This window comes from Scleropages formosus, chromosome 1, assembly GCF_900964775.1.
Source record: "Scleropages formosus chromosome 1, fSclFor1.1, whole genome shotgun sequence".
NCBI lineage: Eukaryota > Metazoa > Chordata > Actinopteri > Osteoglossiformes > Osteoglossidae > Scleropages > Scleropages formosus.
In genome coordinates, this window is record NC_041806.1 from 53,962,839 (window position 1) to 53,978,132 (window position 15,294).

General features: G+C 50.7%; 1 long non-coding RNA gene across 2 annotated transcripts; it reads right to left on the reverse strand.

Annotated features, from left to right (window-relative positions):
• Positions 1-940: 940 nt before the first annotated feature.
• Positions 941-10,976, reverse strand: LOC108932922 (uncharacterized). 2 transcript variants are annotated; one of them, XR_001966029.2, is made up of 4 exons: positions 10,366-10,976; positions 5,200-5,354; positions 2,920-3,039; positions 941-2,026 (listed from the first exon to the last, which is right to left on the reverse strand). It is a non-coding gene; the product is annotated as an uncharacterized LOC108932922 (long non-coding RNA). The 2 variants fall into 2 exon arrangements; XR_001966028.2 differs by having other exon boundaries at positions 4,902-5,354.
• Positions 10,977-15,294: the final 4,318 nt, after the last annotated feature.

The following is a 15,294-nucleotide window of genomic DNA, read 5'->3' on the forward strand; positions in this document are numbered from 1 at the left end:
TTTACTCCCCTCAACGATGTTACATTATAAGTCTTAAATCGGGATTTGAAAACAGAAACAGACGGGCATTTCTGACAGTAACTGGTAGACTATTCCACAGTTTAGGTGCTCTGTAACTAAAGGCGTGACCTCCTACTGAGGTCTTATTGATCACAGGTACTTTAAGGTAACCTGCATCTAATGAACGGATATATCGTCCTGGGATATAAAAATTAATGATCTCACAAAGGTAAGTCAGAGCAATGCCATGCATTGCCTTATAGGTCAAAATGAGGATTTTATAATCAGGATGGAACCACACAGTTGGACCCAGATCAGCCAAGCAATGTCCCATTCTAGTACACCTTTTTTTCACTGCCCACTGTTGCTTGCTTTAATGAAGTTACATTTCCACGTATTTAGTTAGAAGACGCTTTTCTCCAAAGCGACATACATCTCATAGAAAATACAATTTGTGCATTAGATTAGGCGAAAGAGACCAAGCTGCAGATGTGATTAAGTACGGTTAGTTTCCTTCAGCCTGTGCACCTATGTTCATCATGCAAGGAGCTGTGTAAAACTATTACAGAATGTTGCCGATTCCTAATCACCTTCCTAGTAGTTTTTTTTTAAAAGATATATATATATATATATAAACATTTATGTTACATTGCAGGAGTGGCTGATGTAAAGGATTGATCTGAGCATGCTCATGTATACCTTACGGACATGAACATTTCTACCTTATTTATAACCTTGAATTGTCATAGTGCTAGTGTTTTTTGTGTTAGCATTCCAGTCATGCAGTGGCTGCTCACACACATTGACTGAAACCACTTGTCCCAAGTGGGGTCATGGCAAGCTGGAGCCTAGCCTGGCAACACAGGGCGCAAGGCTGGAGGGGGAGGGGAAACACCAAGGGCAGGATTCCAGTCTGCTGCAAGGCACCCCCAATGGGACTCAAACCCCAGACCCACCAGAGAGCAGGCACAGGCCAAACCTGCTGTGCCACCACACCCTCTTTGTGTTGGCATCTGTAGTTTTCAATTGTGTTGTTCTAAACTGTACAGAACTGTTCCGTCTTTGTCCGTCACCCAGCAGGCATTGCGCCTGGCCCCTATACCTCACCTTATGGCTGTGTGCATCAACCAGTTGCCAAGTGCGTCTCCTATAACGAACAACACCATGTTGAAGCACAAAGTAGTTTACAGGTATGTTTGGAATCACGGAACTCAGAACTCTTTAGACACTTTGTAAACATACAGAAATTGGTTATGGTTTGTTGCCAAACATAAAAATACACAGAGTGATAGCAATATACAAAGCAATAAATAAGAAGACAAACTATATGAGCAGTGCAAACACGAGCGATGCACAAACAAGTGCAATACTTGCGTAAATATGCACTGTAGGTCATATTATCAGATGTAGTGTAAGATGACCAGTAGCGGCTGATGTAAGGGGGTGGCACCTGTGTGAGTAATGTACCTTACTACAGCACCCTATATCCAAATTTGACATGGTGTAGAAAGGGTCAGTTCCAGATGAGGGACAGAGCAGGCGGAATGGCCAAGTTGACCACTGGCTTAGTGCAGTAGCTTCAGTATCGCAGACGTTGTATCGAACTGTAGTGGTGAAGCAGGAGATGAATTCTTGGAGAGACCTTGCAATTTATCTCTCAGTCTGCAGTCCTATCGTCATCTATGGTCTAAAACTTTGGGTACTGACTGAAAGACCAAGATTAAAGGTAAGAGGCGGTTACTCCAGCGGGTTGTGGGATTTATACGCCAAGTGGAGACTCGGCAGTTAGGTAGGCCGCTTGGAATAGAGTCCCTGACTTCTAGATCGAGAAGAGCCAGTTAAGGTGGGTTGAGCATCTGCTTAAAATGCCCATATAATGCATGGGGGTAATAGACATGTCCTACTGCTGGGAGATCGAGGACATGGGGGGGGAATCTCCCAACTCACATGTGCCAGCTGGCCTTGTAGACTCTTGTGTCACAAAAGGAAGTGTAGTGCATCCTTCTCAGCATGTGGACCCTGTAGCCTTTACCAGGACAAGCAGCAAGAAGATGGATATGAATGGATGGTTTTGACAGTGACAGGGTCAGTGGCTTCATTTGTTTTGCACTGCAGCATTGGCAGAAAAAGCTAATAAATCCAGCGTATGATTGACAGCTAAAATTCTCAAGCAGGAGGTTGACGAGACAATACACTATGGACTGTCTCTAGTGAGTCTCTGTCATTGATGGTTTTGTGTGTATGTCAGTCAGCGTTGCTGTTTTTGTAGATATTGGTGTCAGTTTTAATCACAGTTAATGTTGGTGCTTGTTTCAGTGTAAGCATAACAGTTGAGCATAATGCCAATCACGGTGACGCCGGCTTTCATGGAGATTTTAACGCTTAAACTTTTATGCAGCTACTCGTGTGATGTATACTGGTTCATATGGTAGAATGTGACAAATTGACTGTACTCTAGAATCATGCATCTGTATCCAAAATTGCTCCTTCCGTTAATATGATGCAGTTCAACACCAGCTGAAACCTGGTGCTCAGAGCTTAGCGCACTTGAGAAGAGTCTTTGCAGTTATTCTTGCCTCTCCCACAAGACCAGAGTCGTGCCCTTTTTAAAGAGGCATCATCCCACATAAGAAGTCTCACACCAACGGACACACACACTGGCAAGAGGTACGTGTGTCCTGTGTGGTCACTCACCCTCTGGCCTTCTGCTAGGAGTGGAACGTCTGGACTGATTGAGCACTGTGCACTGTGACAGCAGCACACAAAACACACTCAAAATAGTCTTATAAACACACACACACACACACACACACATATATGTGGACACATACACATAACAGCACATGCATGAGCTGTCCTCCAATTTTGTGTGTCGACAAGTCAACAGCCAGAGGACAAAAAATGCCGCTGTGGACTGACCTGTAAATATGAGCAACGCTGGTCCAGCTCACCAGTTCCAGCTGCATCAAACACCATACTTCCTTGGCTTTTGGTGCTGTTCTACTCCTTCTGATTCGAAGATATTTTCTTGATATGGTTCTGTTTGAATTTTTGTATAAAGGCAGAATATCACCAGCATGTGCAGTATTATCACTAGTAATGGGCAAATCATATTTTATCAACCTTTCATGAGTGGATCAAAGTTTTAGATGTAATGACCCTCAACCCTTTAGGAGATCCTTGTTTACAATCAGATACAATTTGTACCTTAAGTTTGATTTTGAAGCTATTTCTTGCAATCATTACAAAGCCTTAAGAGCAAAAAGAAAATTATAACTGGAAGGCTGTGCTCTTTCGTGATGTTGCAGGAACTGATAAAAAGTATGGACAGCAAGAGCACGCTTTCAGAACACGGAGGAAGAGGCAAATGTAGGGCCCACACACAGCGCTCCTTAACCATACACAGGACACAAGCCACTCTGTTAAAAAAAAATAAGCGAAAGATTTTGTGTGTTTTCATTTATTGTCTTAATTAGATTTTCCACCGATTCTTCTTCAGCAACGCTCGAGCCAGAGTCCACACCCACAAAAAGGGCCAAATAGCTTATTTAAATAAGTCAGAGGCTGGTTTTAACCAATGTGCACATGAAGAGGAGGTGAGGTGAACTTCAGAAAATGCAAGACAGCGAAGAAGCATCACTGGCAGCAGTGGCATTAAGATTTCTTTTTGGTTTGTGTTTGGAAATCTAAGTTCATGTGTTTATTTGTATTTCATCTTATTGTGTAAAGTTTTGTTTTTATTATAGTTTCACTGCGCTCCAGATCTCCTGCAGGATTTGTCCAAGACAAAAAGGCTTTTTCTGCTTCCCCAGTGAACCTTTGCAGGATTGCCTGTGTTCTCTTACAAGTACAACTGAAGTAATGGGGGGTGTGGTAGTGCGGTGGGTTGAACCAGGTCCTGCTCTCCAGTGGGTCTGGGGTTCGAGTCCCGCTTGGGGTGCCTTGCGACGGACTGGCGTCCCGTCCTGGGTGTGTCCCCTCCCCCTCCAGCCTTACGCCCCGAGTTGCCGGGTTAGGCTCTGGTTCTCCGCTACCCCGTATGGGACAAGCGGTTCAGACTGTGTGTGCGTGCGTGCGTGCGCTCAAGTAATATTGACCCTATAATTGTGCCTTTTTTCAGAACCACTCGGGGTTTTCCGGTAGGCCCCTGTGACCTGCATGGTGACAGGGTTCAGCATGTGTTATGTAGGATGTGCTCATTAAGGACATGAATGCTGTTAGTGTGTGCCTATGGTCCAGTCTCACTGGCACATTTGAGGTCACAGAGCCCTGCATCGAAGGCCTTGACAGGGTTGGGATGGGGAGCTAGAGGCCAAGGACATGGGCACAATTAACTGCTGCGCCCTTGCATGGGGGTGCAAACTGTACCATGAGCTACTGGAAGTGTCCTGGAAAATGTTGCAATAATCCACCAAATGAAGCTTTCCCCTTGCTCTTTCTTTAGGGATTATGAGTCTTTAAGCCTTGACTTTAAGTGCTGCACTGCACTGAAGTCGACTGAAAGGAGAGAGTCAAACTTCACTCTGTCCTCTTGCAGTTTGAAGGTTTAGAAGCTGCTTGACACTCTGTGTGTGTGTGTGTGTGTGCGTGCGTGCGTGCGTGCATGCGTGCGTGCGCGTGCGTGTGTGCCTGCGTCTGTGTTCGTGTGCTGTCCAAGCAGGAAATGTTTACACTGCATAACATTCTGTCCAGTTATTGAAAAGCAACTGAAAGTGTTCAGCAAATCATACATAATGATTTGCGCTTTCACTAGTTCTAGCAGGACCAGAGTTTACCTCTGTCTTCTGGCCTCAGTCATGAAACTGAACAGCAATGCTGGCCTTTGCTCATAATTAGTGGAAGCAGATAGGGAGAGAAATCCTGCTATTTGAATGAAGCTGTACGTGTTCATCCTCATGTACCTCTTGTTTGCAGACCAGACTGAAGCAGCAGGAACAGGAAGCCCATGAGGCGGCAGGGCAGCGGTTCCTGGTGTCCAGCAGTGCCCAGTTGCGAGTGATCGGTCCCCCGTTGTCACACAGCGGAGGACTGATCCGTTACCTCCAGGCCCTCAGCTGCAGCTCCATTGCACTGTCTTGCTGTTTGGCAGCTCACCTGCTCCTCTTTTGCTCCAGATTCAGCTCCGCATGTAGCCTCATGCTGAGTGTGGAGTCATGGGTTACAGGTCTGGGTGTAGCCAGACTCTGATTGCGGTGATACCTGTGCTTAGGTCCTGTTTGAGAAGCTCCGCCTGCAAGAGCGCTGCGAGGGCCGGACGCTTCCGAGGACACTCCTCGCACAGCAGCGGTCCACGTCGGAGGCCACGGTGAGTGTCGTGGCCCAGCCCGGGGCCAGATGTCACAGCCAGCTTCCACCTGCACAGATGGGACCCGCAGCCTCGTGTATCAGCCCGTAACCAGCAGGCTCTGGTAGCGCTCCTACGAGTACACCCATGGAGTGTGGTCTGTTTGCCCCAGTTTGACAACATTCGCTTTGCATCTCCGCAGCCACGCGGCAACACATGGGATGCCAGCGAGTAGTGCTGCTGTCTCAGCGCCTGGGTGATGCGAGACGACGTGGGTTCGATCCCTGCTCAGTCTGTGTGGAGTTTGCATGTTCTCTGCGTGGGTTTTCTCTGGGTGCTCTGGTTTCCTCCCACAGTCCAAAGACATGCTGTTCAGCTTCACCCATAGTGTGTGACACACACACACACACAGAGAGGGTGTTTCACTGATGTATGGATGAGTAACCCAGTGTAAGTAGTGTATCCAGCAGTGTGAGTCACCATGCTGAATAAGGTGTGTGGGCTGGTAACACACGTAGAGTTCATTGGAAGTTGTTTTGGAGAAAAACATCTGCTAAATGAAGTAACGTAAATGCAATCACGGCTCGGACAGGTCTCAGCTGAGACCTCTGGCTGGTTGGTCTAACTGCATCCGGGGCATCGGCTTCTTTCTGCACCTCGCTGCCTTAGTGTCCTGAGACAGAGCTGTTCGTCTTCCGGCCCCTCGCTCTCATACACCGTGTTTGCACTGAGGTGTGTTGCTTGCTGGAGTGTACAAGAACATGTTGAAAACAAAGAAGGAAGGAAGGAAATGCTGGTTCTATGCCAGTGCACGACTGCCAGCCCATAGGAAGAGTTTCCTGTGTCCCAAAATGTGTCGAAGACAACAAAGTGCCAGCGATACACACTGAAAGCTGCCCAGTAAGGTTGTGCAGCGTGCCATTCCGGCCCGCTGTGTCGGAGAACCCCCCGGAACATGGTGCTGAAAGTGAACAGTGCAGATGAAAGTCTTGACAGACATGTAGGCGGAGAAGTGTGAGAAGACAAGGTGAGAAGCGTATTTATACTGTATGTCCGTATGATGTGCGCGTCGCTCAGGGGTTGTATTTGTGTGAATAGGAGGATGAGGAGAGTGAGCAAAGCAGTCTGTTGTCAGTAGGAAGCCGTCTGTGTGTGTCCTGTGTGCGTCTTGCGCGTGCTGTAGTTGTCACGTCCACGCCCACAACACAAGCAACAACACCTGACTCCGCACTAGCTCATGAGTAATCGCTCACCCTATAAAGACCCTCTTCAGCTCCCGCACCGTTGCGGAATCTCATTTGGGACAACTGCCCTTCCTCGTGTTACTACACTCTTGCTCCGTCCACGATCTCCGGCTTTTTGACTCCTTGCTTCGTTCTCCGACCACGTCCATGGATCCTCGTTCCTGTCCTGTTCGCCGATCGACCGACCCTTCGGCTGTCCCTGGTTTTGAGACCTTGCCTCTTCCCTCAACGTCTAACGAACAACAACGCTGCACTTGGGTTCAGCCGTCTTGGCTCCCTGTGTTCCGCGTGACAGTAGTGCTCTCCTTCTCTCACTATCTCTCCCTCCCCCTGCCTCCACCCACCATCATTCACACATTCACAAGGGTTTTGCAAATGTTCTGCAAGACAGGATGACAGTAATAACGGTGGTAAATTTAATTATAATTTAGACAGTAATCCGAAGTGCTGGGAGATTGGGAATGACGAATCATCTCATCTCATCTCATCTTCCTCCACTATCCGGGGCCGGGTCGCGGGGGCAGCAGTCTGAGCAGAGTCCTCCAGACTTCCCTCTTCCCGCACACCTCCTCCAGTTCCTCTGGGGAAACCCCAAGGCGTTCCCAGGCCAGCCGGGAGACATAGTCTCTCCAACGTGTCCTGGGTCTGCCACGAGGCCTCCTCCCAGTGGGACAAGCCCGGAACACCTCCTCAGGGAGGCACCCAGGAGGCATCCGGAACAGATGCCTGAGCCACCTCAATTGGCTCCTCTCGATGCGGAGGAGCAGCGACTCTACTCCGAACTCCTCCCGGGTGACTGAGCTCCTCACCCTATCCCTAAGGGTGCGCCCAGCCACTCTGCGGAGGAAACTCATTTCTGCTGCTTGTATCCGCGATCTCATTCTTTCGGTCATGATCCAGAGTTCATGACCATAGGTGAGGGTAGGAACGTAGATCGACCGGTAAATTGAGAGCTTCGTCTTACGACTCAGCTCCCTCTTCATCACAACAGACCGGTACAATGACCACATTACTGCGGACGCCGCACCGATCCGTCCGTCAACCTGCCGCTCCATTTTTCCCTCACTCGTGAACAAGACCCCGAGATATTTAAACTCCTCCACTTGAGGGAGCAACTCCCCCCTAACCCGGAGGGGGCAATCCACCTTTTTCCGACTGAGAACCATGGCCTCGGATTTGGAGGTGCTGATTCTCATCCCCGCCGCTTCGCACTCGGCTGCAAACCTCCCCAGTGCACGCTGCAAGTCTTGACCTGATGAAGCCAACAGGACCACATAGTCCGCAAAAGCAGAGACGAGATCTCGCGGCCACCAACAGAACACTCTCCGTTCCCTGGCTGCGCCTAGAAATTCTGTCCATGAAGATAATGAACAGAATCGGTGACAAAGGGCAGCCCTGGCGGAGTCCAACATGCACTGGGAACAGGTCTGACTTACTGCCGGCAATGCGAACCAAGCTCCTGCTCCGGTCATACAGGGAACGAACAGCCTGTAGCAGTGAGCCCTGAACCCCATAATCCCGAAGTACCTCCCACAGGATGCCACGAGGGACACGGTCGAATGCCTTCTCCAGGTCCACAAAACACATATGGACTGGTTGGGCAAACTCCCACGAACCCTCCAGCACCCTAGTGAGGGTATAGAGCTGGTCTAGTGTTCCACGGCCAGGGCGAAAACCGCATTGCTCCTCCTGAATCCGAGGTTCGACTATCGGTCGGATTCTCCTTTCCAGTACCCCGGCATAGACTTTCCCAGGGAGGCTAAGGAGTGTGATCCCCCTGTAGTTGGAACACAATCTCCGGTCCCCCTTCTTAAAAAGAGGGACCACCACCCCGGTCTGCCAGTCCAGAGGCACCGTTCCCGATCTCCACGCGATGTTGCAGAGGCGTGTCAGCCAAGACAGCCCCACAACATCCAGAGACCTGAGAAACTCGGGGCGGATCTCATCCACCCCGGGAGCCTTGTCATCGAGGAGTTTTATGACTCCCTCAGCAACTTCAGCCAGGGTAATGGACGAGTCCCCCTCCAAGTCCCCAGCCTCAGCTTCCTCTACGGAAGGCGTGTTGGAGGGATTGAGGAGATCCTCAAAGTACTCCTTCCACCGCCCGAGGACATCCTCAGCTGAGGTCAGTAGCGCACCACTTCCACTGTAAACAGTGTTTGTGGAACACCGCTTCCCCCCTCTGAGTCGCCGGACGGTTTGCCAGAATCTCTTTGAGGCCGACCGAAAGTCTTCCTCCATGGCCTCACCGAACTCCTCCCAAGCCCGAGTTTTTGCCACGGCGACTGCCAGAGCCGTGCTCCGTTTGGCCCGTCGGTACCTGTCAGCTGCTTCAGGAGTCCCATGAGCCAGCCAGGCCCGATAGAACTCCTTCTTCAGCTTGACGGCATCCCTTACCTCCGGTGTCCACCACCGTCTTCGGGGATTGCCGCCGCGACAGGCGCCGGAGACCTTGTGGCCGCTGCTCCGAACCGCCGCCCCGACAATGGAGGCGTGGAACATAGTGCATTCAGACTCAATGTCCCCCACCTCCCTCGGGACCTGGTTGAAGCTCTGTCGGAGGTGGGAGTTGAATACCTCTCTGACAGGGGCCTCCGCCGAACGTTCCCAACAGACACTCACTATGCGTTTGGGCCTGCCAGGTCTGTCCAGCTTTTTCCCCTGCCATCGAATCCAACTCACCACCAGGTGGTGATCAGTTGACAGCTCAGCCCCTCTCTTCACCCGAGTGTCCAAGACATATGGCGGAAGGTCAGAAGAAACGACTTCAAAGTTGATCATCGACCTCCGACCTAGGGTGTCCTGGTGCCAAGTGCACTGATGGACACCCTTATGCATGAACATGGTGTTCGTTATGGATAAACAGTGACTAGCACAGAAATCCAATAACAACTCACCGCTCGGGTTCAGATCAGGGAGGCCGTTCCTCCCAATCATGCCCCTCCAGGTGTCACTGTTGCTACCCACGTGGGCATTAAAGTCCCCCAGTAGAACGACAGAGTCCCCAGTGGGAGTGCTTTCCAGCACGCCCTCCAGGGACTCCAAGAAGGCTGGGTACTCTACACTGCCACTCGGCGCATAAGCATAAACGACAGTGAGAGACCATTCCCTGACCCGAATGCGCAGGGAGACGACTATCTCATTCACCGGGGTAGACTCCAACACATGGCGGCTGAACTGGGGGGCTATTAATAAGCCCACACCTGCCCGCCGTCTCTCACCCTGGGCAACACCAGAATAGTGGAGAGTCCACCCTTGGTCAAGAAGAGTGGTTCCAGAACCCAAGCTGTGAGTGGAAGTGAGCCCGACTATATCTAGACGGTATCTCTCAACTTCTCGCACCAGCTCAGGCTCCTTCCCCACCAGTGAGGTGACATTCCAAGTCCCAAAAACCAGAGTTGGCGCCCGAGGTTTGGGTCGGCTGGGCACTCGGCCCTGACCACCGCCGAAATCACAATGCACCGGCCCCTTACGGGCTCTCCGGCAGGTGGTGAGCCCACCGAAGAATGACGAATCATTACAGATTAAAATAGAGAAATTAATACTTCACAGCCAGTTATTGGGAAATAGTTACTGCTGTAATAATTGTATCTGATTACAGGTACACAAGTTGAAGTCCACCTACGTCGATGGAGTGCTGTCGTGCGCAAGCAAGGTATCATCTCTAACCCCAACCCTAACCATTGTAAGTAGTGTATTTCCATTCTAAGTAGTGTATCTAGCAGTGTAAGTCACGCGGTGAATAACGTGTGTGGGCTCATAACACTACACAGTATCCACTGGAAGTCCCTTTGGAGAAAAGCATCTGCTAAATAAATTAATGCAAATGTAACTTACTCAGGGCCCACAGCTGCCACACATCCATACGGCAGAGCGCGGACCACACCGTGCGCTTCCTGTGCTCAGGGTCCAGCAGCGCTGCAGCCTAGAGCGTTTCATTTCAGTTAAGAGCAGAAGCATTCTTGAGTGAATTTACATTAATCGGCCTCATCGGACTGATTCAGCGCTGCTCGTCAGCTCTTTGATTGAAGGAGAGCCGAGAAAGCTTTGGACACCGCAGGCCTCGAGGACTGGCGCTGGAGACCGGTGCTCTAAGGCAGTGGTTCTGCGCTTCTCGGCTCGACTGTCTCATTCGAGTTGCTCATCCTTTTCTGTGCTCTTGCTGCCGCAATAAGAGACGAAGACCTACTGAATCTGTGTCTCCCGAACCGGAGCGGAATAGTCCGGCCGTAAAGGTTCATCATCACGAGAGCACTTCCTTTCCTTTGTTCTGCTGCTTCACCTTCTTTGCAACTCTTGCGTGTTTGCATGCAGCCAACAGAAGCCTGTCTGATGGCAGGCAGTGCCTCCCACAGCTTGTCTCGCAGTGTGCATCCCACAGAACGTATCACAGCCCGTTCCAAAATGCGTGCCACAGCGCGTCCCACAGTGCTTCCATGCTCCCTGCTTTTTTTTGTTTTCTCTTCGGTACTTCAGTACTTATCACAAACACTAGATGGCAGGAGTGAGCCTAACACATTCTTGGAGTAAATGGCACAACAAAGTTTTTGAAACTTCTTAGTTTAATTGATTATGATTGGTTAAAGTTAACTGATGACAAAAATACCATTAGTTATTCTAGGGTGTCAGTTTTAGTTTGGTACTTTACAGACATTGGGAGATTCTCAAAGGCACCAGAACATTCTAGAAAGCATCACATCCTAAAAGTTACTCGAATATTTGATGCTTGGAACGCGATGCCAAAATTCACCAAAACGTGCTAATTTCAAGAATGTTGGAATATTTTTCTACAAACGGACATATAGTGTGTGAACTAACACTGGCAATATGCGTAATCTATCAAAACAGAATGGAAAATGCAAAAAATGGACACGATAAAATTTCAGTTCCATTGTGCAATCACACTGATTCTTCTGGTTTTAAATGTATTTCCTCTGTGAAACAATTTCTGTGCATAGACAGTCAAAACATGTTTGCTGTCATTTTTCATACCTGAAATTCGTCACTCTTTGACTGACTATTAAGTGTCGAGATATTGGAGGAAAACAACAGAGTAGCATTCCTGGTGACCTGGACTCCGTGAGTCACGCTGTCAAGGGGAGCTCAGCAGGAGGTGGGATTCAGCACTGCAACCTCCAGCTCCAGAGAGAGCAGCAATATCCCGTGTGTTGGTTTCTTATTTGAACTTAACCTGGTGAACGTGGTGGCCCCTGTAATTCAGCGTACTTTGCTGCTGTGGCAGTGCTGTTTTTACGAACGCTGCTCGGTGTTACTGCCGGGTCGGGACACACGTTCATATCGCATTTACTCTATTTATGTACTTCATGCTTTTGCTCAAAAGCAATTTGCAACGTTAAGCTGCTTGCACCGGTTTGCCCATTAAAATAGCAGGGGATTTTCTTATTTTTTTATTGTAGCATAGCTGGTCGTGTAGCGGTGACAGCTGCTGCCTTTGGACCTCCAAGGCTGCAGGTTCGAATCTCGCCTCCAGCTGTAGTACCCTTGATCAAGGCACTTATCAGGAGTTGCTCCAGTACAAATCATCCAATTGTATGAATTGTATTTTAACAGTGTCAGTTTCTTTGAAGAGAAGCGCCATCTAAATGAACAAGTCTGAATGTGTCACTCCAGGGTGAGTGCATTGATCACGGGCTCTAGGGCAGGAGGTGGAATTTGACCCTGGGTCCCTTGCACTGCGCCACCTGCTGCCCCAGCGTGAGCGTTGACGGTAACCAGGCTGCGTGCCTCCTGAGAGGGATTCCCCCCAGCTGCTCAGTGACGCACCCCTCACGCCTGTCTTGTTGCGGCTCACCCGCAGGCCTTCGTGTCGCCCGCCTGGAACCGGACGGGCACCGTGAGCAGCCAGCTGTCTGCCAAGCACCCCGTGAGTCCGAGTGCTGCGTCCCCCCGGGGCCTCCTTTCATCACCTTGCGCCTCTTCACTCCTTTCTCCTCTGTCTCTGTCATTGATCCAGCTGCTGTTCCTCCAAACTCTTCGCTCTCCTTCCTTTCCCTCCTCGCTCGCTCGCTCACACTTTGTCCTCCTCCTCCCCACGTCTACAAAGCAACGTGTGTGTCTGTGTGAGTGTGCGGTTAGGGTTAGGGAATGTTTTTATTCCCAACTCTTTGTGACTCTTGGCAAGATGTCATTTGACTGTCACTTGAGGCGCCTCTTCAGATTTTACGGCACAGCACTCAGCACTACGGACTTTCCTTTCCAAGCGGGGACAAGTGACGAAGAACCGTGTCTGAGAGGCCTCTGTCATACATCTGGTAGAGCCACCAGTGGCCGACCTCTGGGACGAGTGCGTGTGTGTGCGTGTGTGTGTGAGACAAGGAAGTCCACGGTCTTGAGTCTGCATGTGTGCTCTGCTCTGGATCTGATCTTAGCGCCATGCTGAATGATGGATGAGCTTCATTTGTATCCCCCATCTGCTAAAAGAGAGGAGAGTTCGGTGCCTAAATATTTAAAAGTCCCACGAGGGAGAAATTTAAATGACTCGCATGGCACTGAGGTGAGAGTGGACATGTGCACTTGAGTGAAGAAGAGAAGGAGGTGAATGAAGCAGGAAAGAAGGTCTGAGGTGGTCGGGGGGGCGAGTTGAGCCAGCAGTGCAAGGGTGACAGTGAGACTTCGAGGCTCGTGGGACTGGACCCCACTACGGGATACTGTTACTGATACCGATATGGAATTATCTCTTGGCTGAACTGCTAAAGACACACAGTGGGACTAGAAGCCAGCACTTTGCTGCGAGGCTCCAGACTCAAGGTTTACACTTTATACTGGCACTTGATACCAGGGTTTCACACCACAAATGTGACATCGGCGTTCGGGGCAGAGACGTGACGCTCGGCCGGACAACACTTCTGTGGTTGTGGTCCAGGGTGTCGTGTGACAGTCCCTGTGCAGGGTCACCGTTACTCGTGTGCGTGTGTACGTGTGTACGTGTGTACGTGTGTGTTTGTTGTGACTCGGAGTGCGCGGGGAGTGGCCCGGCCACACGGTTTTGCACCAGGACCCAGCATATGCCACGGAGGTGCCGGGCCACAGGGAGCCCTGGGGGGGGCTAGCCGTCTGTCAGCCTGGCACTTCTCCCCATGCTGCTCACAACACACTCGCTCCTCACTACTGTGTGTGTCAACACACATGGCTCACAGCTTTGTGTGTGTCTGCGAGCGCTCTGTTTACACATGCGGCTGTTATTTGGTGTGTGTGTGAGAGAAGCTCTGAAAATGTGGGTGATGAGGTGCTTCTGTGGTCATGAGAGCTTCTAGGCAGGAGGTGCCCAGTGCATGATGGGAGTGCTGACCAAGCAGACCTGACACGATGAATCACGGCACAGAGGGGGAATGTGCCGCTCACTGCAGAGAGCTCTTTCCTTCGGCCGTCCCCCATCACACTCATTGCGCTCACTCTGCAACAGAGCACAGACACACCGCAGCGCACACTGCCCTTCAGCTGCATGGAATCTCTTTCAATCTCTGTATATTGTCTGTATTATTCGCACACACACACACACACACACACACACACTCATACCTTTATACGTGTGAGAGTAATTATCTCTTTTTCTGCAAGCATGAGACACTGTGTACTTTTATGTCGGTTTGTCATGTTTAACTTCATTTTATAAGCTGTGTGTGCACGTCTTTGTATCATTAGTGTGTCTCTGGAGGTGTGTGTGTGTGAGAGAGAGAGAGAGAGAGAGAGAGAGAGAGAGAGAGAGAGAGAGAGAGAGAGAACACAGGCCCCGTCGCCTCCCTGCTCTGCCGCAGTTTCACCCTCACTGCCAGACTACATGAATAATTGATATGCTTTACGTGCAGATATGACCGTTGTCGAAATTAGTGGCAGGAAAAAAATTAGTGCGGCAGCGATACTTATCGGTCAATAACTAAGCAATCAATGGACGACCGACCGATCGACAAGCGCTGAGAGAAAAAGTGGCAGGAGGAGCAGCGTGGCAAGAGTTTCAACTGCTACTCCCTGGTGTTCACGGACGGTCGGGTGGGGCAGCATCGCCGATGAACAACGCTGCCTGCAGGGGGTGCTATTAGCCGCTCGCTCCTCGGCCTCTGCATTTCTCCGCATCGGAGACTGCGGCCGGGCGCTGGAGGAAGCCGCTGTAGTGCTGTGTGAGCGCGAGTCCAGCACAGACTCCCCACACCACCCTGGGGCCAAACAGCTGAGCCAGCAGTGCAGCCGAGCGCTTTGTTCTGCTGCCTTTTTGTGCCACGTTCTCCGTGTGGCCTGGACGATAGACGCAGCGGTACAGGTTCCGGAGCCCTGCAGCGATTCCCCTCAAAGGTTTACCGCCATCGTCGCCCACCCTTACCCCTGGCCCGAGACGCAGGACGTTTTCAACCTGCAGCTGGTCCGCAGTTAATTCGCTGCGAGGCCATAGAGAGTCCACAGCCTATACACGGTGGCCCGCTGTCGGCGTACTCTCGGGCCATGGTCGTCCTGGGAGGTCTGTCCGCTGCTCAGGTTCTTTGCTGTGGAGATCTTAGCAGCGGCTCCATGCATCACATCCCCCTTGAATTGGTACGTTAAGAGCTGTGTGCTGTTCCAGGAGGCGCTATTTCCCCTTAAATCACTGGAAGCCTGCAGCCTGTCTCTGCTCTCCCTGCCTCGCTTTGGGAGACGCAGCTCCGGGGATCCGAAGGAGCGGCGGGGCGGAAGAGAACGGTGCCCACGACGGGTGGCCCAAGGAGACCGAGCTGTTCGAGGATTTGTTTGCGTCAAATACTGTTCGTTTCCAACGGC